Raw genomic sequence first — 7662 nt, 5'->3', positions numbered from 1 at the left:
CCTAGAGTTTCCGGTTGAATCCTCTATAAATATCCAGAATTTTTACCTTGAATCAAAAGCATCTCACTGGGGCTCCTGTATCTGGCTCCGTTCCAGGAGAAAAAGTCCATGAGTGTCTATGAATTGGGCCTAAGTTCAGATTGGTTACAAATTCTAAAACTGTGGGTTTGGCTGTGGTTTCAGGTTGGAGTGCCAGCATTTCACAGGGTTTTTGTGCAAATGCTTCTGGGTTCAAGGCCGCCAGAACTGGTCTAGAGTTTCGGTGGTACACAGGCTCCTGTACGTCAGGAGCTTGCTTCCACCTATAATTCTGCCATTATTCATGACTCTCACCACATGTTAGCAGTTTTTAAAGGCAAGAATGCAGTTGCTGAATGTGGTCCCGCATTCAAAACCAGGGTATTTTCAGCTCCAAAAGCCTCCCGGACATGACAAAATGAGAACTTGGGATGTAAATGAGTTATATTATTGCATTTATTCTGTGTTAATTATTATTGCACTATATCCTACCCATTCTTTCTTTTTTTTCTCTCTTCTCTGAGCCCTCTCTCTCCTTTATATATATAAAAAAAAGAAAGACAAAGAACCAAGGAAGGAAGGGACTTGCTCAGTCTCAAGAATCCAGGGTTGTATAGAACCACAGATAGAATTTATGGTCTCTAAGTCCCCAGACCTTCGTTGAGACAAATGTCAATGACAGCAGCTGTACCGCACCTTCCCAGAGGATCTAAAGGTCAGCTACATCTTTAGGGATCAGATTTTCTCTAAACAGGTTTTTCTGGCCCTGAGTCCTTGAAATCAAGGGGGTTATGATACCTTTCTGTAGATGTATTTATTTCCTCCTTCCCTCCCTCCCTTCCATCCTTCCTTCATCCTTTACTTCCTTTAGCATTTATCACCTTGAAAATAACTTAGATGATGATTGTTCTCATAAGAAATTTCACTCACTCTTACAATGATCTAGAGAGCCCTGGTGGTGCAGTGGTTAAAAGCTTGGTTTGAACCTACCAGCCACTCCGTGAGAAAGATGTGGCCGTCTACTTCCGTAAGGTTTAACAGCCTTAGAAACCCTATGGTGCAGTTCTATTCTGTCCTACAGGGTCACTATGAGTTGGAATCAACTTGACAGCAGTAGGTTTGGTTTGGGTACAAGGATCTAGCCATGTCGAAGTGTAGTGAATTAGTCCTAACTGTACTGCTGTGTGATACTAGTGAACTGGCTTGTAAACTAGCCAACACATGGCCACCCAGGACACTCAACCTAGAGTGAGCAATGTGTTAAGTGGCTCTGCCATCAGAGGGACATATGTTTTCCAGTTTGTCTTGGGCTTCAGAAAGGCAGTGAGATCATTTTCTGCAGCTGATCTTGTATGTTAAATAATATTACTTTCTTCTGCCCTTTGAATAAAATGACCCTTGTTAAAGGAAATGATGTGAAAAGATTCTTACTACAAGTCAAGTGTGAATTTGAGAAAAAGTAAATGGCTCATTTTCTAAACTGCCATTTAAAAATTTACAACCATAGCAGTGTACTCTTTTATCTCAAAAAGCTTTGCCATCAATAAGATTTTTTTTTCATTCTAAAATAGGCAAATTAGACTCCTAAAGTCAGACAAACCTCTTCCTATCCCTACTCACACTCACGCCCTTCTGAAGAACCTCATGATGTCAACAGCACTGGGAAATGAACTGAGTAAAGTGCTTCCTACTAGAAAAAAGTTTTGAATTCCCATTGAAGTAATGCTTTCTACAGAGTTCGTAACAGCAATTTCAGAGTTTGTGGCATTACAAAAGAGTCCTGGGAACAAAGTAGAGAATGGATAAATCAATAAGGTCCTCAAGCCCAAGACATTTTATTTTTTCTTAGTTGATTGCTTTCTTCCAAAAATACAAAACAAAACAAACAACAACAATGCTATGTTCCCAAAAGCATCACCTTCTACTAAAATATTGCATTTCAAGCCTAAAATTTTCTGTTCCTAAACCAAAAAACCAAACCCATTGCCGACGAATGATTCTGATTCATAGTGACCCTACGGGACAGAGTAGGGCTACCCCATAGGGTTTCCAAGGAGCAGCTGGTAGATTCTAACTGCTGACATTTTGGTTAGCAGCCAAGCTCTTAACCACTGCACCACCAGGGCTCCTTTCTGTTCCTACTACTTTTTAAATCCTATGGTTCATAGTAATATAGATTATTTATCTCAAATGATGTGTGCTATCTATTTCAGTGAATCTCTGGAAAATTTTAGATATTCTGAGTTAGAGCTTAGACTAAGTGTAGAGAAGTAGACAACAAGGCGTTAAACCCAAGACACAAGCCAAGTCTAATAATTCTCGTAATCATACTCCATAAACTTTAGGTCATATATAGGAATCATGTGATGGTGCCATGGCCCTCCCCTCTTTCACAGCTACTTGTGATTATCCCTAAATCTTTCTACTCAGAGAGGATCATCTTCTCAGAATAGAGTGTTCCTTTGCCAAACGTTGGTGTTTTCCTGCTGGATTCTCCAACTAAACAAATAGTCCTTAACTACAACAAAGTCATTCTGGATAAGAGCACTGCAGTAGACACAACGACCATAGACAAAACACCTTGTGCCCCTTTCCTGTTGTGCATTGTAAATCTGTGCTTGAAAGACTTTCTCGCTTATACGAAAAGAATGCTCCTGATTTAGTGCCAACATTGTTACTGCGTGCCATTGAATTGATTCTAATTCATAGTGACGCTATATGTAGGACCTGTATTTTTGGTGTCTTCCATACACTGCATTAGGTTCTCTTTATGCAGCAAGCATTTACTCAGAACCTAATAAGAGCCTGGGACCATGCTGAGTGCTTATTGGACAGTCCTTATTTGTAGGAACTCACATCTAGAATAGAAACAAGTACGTTAGCACTTAGGTATAGTGTGATATTGTGAGTGCCACAAAAGAGATACAGGTACAAATAATATAAAATGGTAAAGGGGTTGAATGAGTCAAGATTGAGTTCACATGCAAATGACAGAGTATCCAAGTTTATTTCTCGCTCATGTAAAAAAATTTTGGAGATAGGCAGTCCGGGCTGTTGGCGATAACCACTAGGGCCCCAGGATCTTTCTAGTTGTTCCTCCATTGTCAACACTTGAATTCCACCTTATGGTCTAAAATGGCTGCTCAAGCATCGGTCAACAAGTCCATATTCTAGCAAGCAGAAAGAACAGAGGAAGAATGATGCACCCCCTCTCTAAGGTGTGTTCCCCTAAAAGCAGCACACACGCTGCTGCCTATGTACATCCTGTTCACCAAACCTTGGTCACATGACTGACCGCACATAGTTCCAAGGGAGGTCAATACAGTCTTTATACTGCAAATCTATCTGCTCAGCTAAAAACTGAAAATTTACTAATCAAGGAAGAAGCAGAGGATACCTACTGGGGGTGGGGGACAAGCTTTTTCTGCCTCTGGAATTTAGATGAGAGAGATCATTTTATCTGGAAAGGAAGAGTAAGCCCAGAGTAGGTGAATTTAGGTTAGGTCTCTAAGGAAGAACAAGTGTATGTCAGCTATAGACTCAGGGAAGCATTAGCTAGACAGAGGGAAGAGTACATGAGTTTGCTTTCAGGAGCCAGCTAGCCTGAATAAGGGACACTGGCAGTCACCACAGATCAGGGGTGGCTTTTCGTTTGTTCTACACTGACTCAGGATCTAAAGGAAACTATTCCACAATGTTTTCAAAGACTGTGTCACATTGTCTCATCACATGCATCTTGCCCTGAGTTATCTCACATCACACACCCACACAAGTGAAATAATTAGAAAACATATCTATTGGGATTATTGTCCATGTGCATTGAAAAGGATAATAATCACTTGTTAAATTAGGAAAGATATTTAGAAAGTTGATTAAACCTGGAATCTGATTATGACATGTAACAAGTGTGAAATAATCATTGTCAAGGCTGTTTACATACATGTTCATTTATTAATAGGCATCATAATAGCATAACATCTTGCTTAATACAAAGAAATGATTAGTCCTGATAATAGAAAAGCAGATAATGCAGGATAGATGCTTTATAGCATAATGATAGCAGTAACAAGAGCACCCACTTACTGAGGGTTTACCATGTGCTAGGTTTGCTTCTAAGAAGTTGGCACATATTAATTTATTCAGTCCTCACATCAGTGCTACCAGATAGGTTTCTCCTACTATCTCCTTTTTACAGATGAGGAACTGAGGCTCAGAGAGGTTAAGTAACTTGCTCAAAGTCCCAGCACTAAGTAGGGAAGCACAGATACAAACCCATGCAGCCTAGCTCCCCAGTCCACATGCTTAACTGCTGTCACCACTTGCCGTCCAATTGACCCCAACTCATGGGGACCCATGTTGTCAGAGTAGAACTGCTTTCTGCAGGGTTTTCAGTGACTGATTTTTCAGGAGTAGATTGTTAGGACCATCTTCTGAGGCACCTCTGGGTAGACTTGAACCTCCAACCTTTCGATTAGCAGCCATACCCATTCACTGTTTGTACCGCCCAGGGACTCCTTAACTACTCTGACACATTGCTGTCAAGTCGATTCCAACTCATAGTGGCCCGATAGGACAGAGTAGAGCTGTCCCTTAGGGTTTCAAAGGAGCACCTGGTGGATTCGAACTGCTTACCTTTTGGTTAGCAGCCATAGCTCTTACCTCTGCTAGGTAATTAAATGGAGCTGGGCGTGGGTTAAATCTCAGTTCTATGACTAACTAGCAATGAGACTCTTGGGCAAATCTCTGTGTCTCAATGTCTCCCAGTTACTGTGATTGATGAGAAGCTGTATGTAAAATATTCAGCCTGGGGTCTGGCACAAGGTAAGTGCTCAGTAGTTAAAATATTTGACAAGACTAAATTATTAATTGTAAACACTAGCTAATAATAATGAGTCCTTATCCATACAAACCAAAAGGCAGGCCAAAAGCTATTTCTGACATGGTATTAAATTCTCTTTCAGAAAGTAAAATTTCTCCTTCCTCCACCCATTTACTCCAACCCCCTGAGGTCTGCCTCTGATAGTTCTAGAGTTTGAACTGCATTTTACAGCCAGCTGCTACAGTGATATAACAACAGACGATATCCTCCTAAAAATGTTTACAAATGCTTCCTACATTAGTGCTGTATATTTTTTCATTAAGCTGTGACATCTCCATTGAAAAATTATTTTAATCATTGAAAACTGAATTACACATGGAGAAAGCATAAAGAGATAGTGCTTAAAAGGGTGAATGTACATTAATTGCTCCAGCTAATGAAAGAAACATGACTTAGCCAATACACACAACATGAATCCTAAGATGCACGGACAGTTGACTGCAGTAATAAAACAAGTATTAGTGTGTTAAATCTGAAATCCTCATTATGCTTCATGCAGCAAAACTGACTGTGTACCTGCTGTTCAGTGCACGCTTCTTCCCCTTGACACTGTGAGCTAATTATAGAATGGGGCATCGAGTGAAAGCGTGTGACTGGCGTTTCCACAGCTTGGGGACCTGCAAAAACCCTGCAAAATTATGTTTGGTGACTCTTTTTTTTTTTTAAGTTGATGAAAGTGTGTGTTGGTCAGAATGGTTTTGGAACACCCCGATGCTCCAAAAGCGATTTAAATTAAAATATGAATTATTTAAATAATCACACAGTTTATTTCACTGACGCTGGGCCTTTGCTTTATCTCCCTTGGCTCTATAAACTAGTAAATTATTAACTCAAGGATACTTTATGTCCTAGTGTTCAAGATGCTGTCCATTGATTTCTTTTGTCTGTCTTTTGATTTCCTAAACCCTAAAGTAAAGATAAAGTCATAGCATTTAAGAGATAAGAAAAGAAGTGAATGTCTTATTTTTACTCTTCATCTAGAATCACATAACAAAAGAGGTTATTAGTGAACTTATAAACAGGCTGCATTAACCTACTACCTTCTACTCATAGACTAAAAATGTCACCGGATTATGACCCTCGATGAAACTGAATGCATTATATCCCCTGAGTCCCTTCCCCACTTTCTGGAAACTTTCAGGGCAACACTAATAACTAAAGGGATATGTTACAGTTGGTTTACTGCAAAGTCGTCATTTTTCTAAATGAAAAGTCTTCATTTCTTACAGAACTACATCTAGAATGCAAATCTTTTTTTTTTCCATTTTGTCCTCAATGCTCTTTTGTTTGTTTGCTTTTTTTTTTTCAGTATAACTTTGGTTATGTTCAAATGTATTTTCTCTGCAGATCTTCCTAGATATATAACTGGGCTTCTTTTGGGGCCCTGGTGGCACAGTAGTTAAGAGCTTGGCTGCTAACCAAAGGATCAGCAGTTCAAATCCACCAGCCGCTCCTTGGAAACCCTATGGGACAGTTGTACCCTGTCTTATAGGGTCACTATGACTCGCAGTCAGCTTGATGGCAACATGTTTATAGCACTAACTGAACTGGCCTCAAATTGGATGGCCACAAGGGGCTTGCAGAATTCTTTAAAGGTACTGTTTGGAGGCCCTTTTCAAAGCCAAATCAGCAAAGGCCATGTTTCAACAGGGAGATGTAAATTTAGCAAAAACTCTAGAATCTCGTCATGGGACATTTTGAGGAGTTTTATGCTAGGGGATGAATATCAACAAGAGGGAAATAGGGAGAGGGATAATGGGAAATGACTTTGATTTTACTCAGTCTATGGTTCTAAATGTTAATGTACATCAGAGCCTCCTGAAGAGCCTTTTATAAGTTTGATCTTTAGTAGCTGTTCTTCAGATTCCTTATATCTGTGGTAGACCCTGGAAATCTGCCTGTCTTCCAAGCACCCCATGTGATTTTGATACAGGTTACCTGAAAATGATAATAGAATCTGGAAAGAGTTGATAACTTTCAAAAATTAAACCATTTCACCTATTTAATTATTCAATAAATATTTAGTGAGCCCCTATGCCCTTACCCCAGTCTCAGCCCTCAAGGAGCTTAGAGTCTGGTGAGGGAGAGAGATAAGAAAATGGTCCATTTCAGTTCGGTAATATAAGTGTTAAGATGGTATAAGAATGTGATACTAGGGAAATATGTATAAGAATCATCTAACCTGGTCTAGGCTATCATGGAGGGTTGGAGGAGGTGGTATCTAAGCTAAAACCTTAAGGGTAAAAGAGTAAGAATTCACCAATTTTATTTTTTTTTTGGCAAGGAGGATGGTGGTCTAGAGGGGTGGGATAGGAGAAGGAGTGAGAATGTAAAGAAGAGTTCCGAAGATAAAGAACTTGTAAGATACACTTTTAGGACTCAGGGAGCTTACACTGTAATTGGGGAGATGAATAATGGCAGAAGATTTTGGTAATAGGTCAAGACAGGAGAAAGACTTGGGAAGGCTTTTGATTAATTACCAGTTGAATATACAGACTCATTGTGCTACAAGATTTTTTCTGAAAAAATTATCTGGTTTCTTCCAGCAATAAAATCCTGTGATCTGTGATTTCATACTACAGTGAGAATAGAAGGCTTCATGGAACAGATAGGGGTCAGTTGAGCCTGGAAGACTGGGTAAATTTTTGTAATTTTTTATTTTGATATAATTTCAAACTTACAGAATGGTTGTAAGAATAGTTCAAGAAATTACTTTCGTTTTATCCAGATTCACAGATTGTTTACATTTTGCCTATTTGCACCCT

The sequence above is a fragment of the Trichechus manatus genome, unplaced genomic scaffold, assembly GCF_000243295.1.
Source record: "Trichechus manatus latirostris isolate Lorelei unplaced genomic scaffold, TriManLat1.0 scaffold00007, whole genome shotgun sequence".
Classification (NCBI taxonomy): Eukaryota; Metazoa; Chordata; class Mammalia; order Sirenia; family Trichechidae; genus Trichechus; species Trichechus manatus.
Note: the sequence above shows the minus strand (reverse complement) of the source record.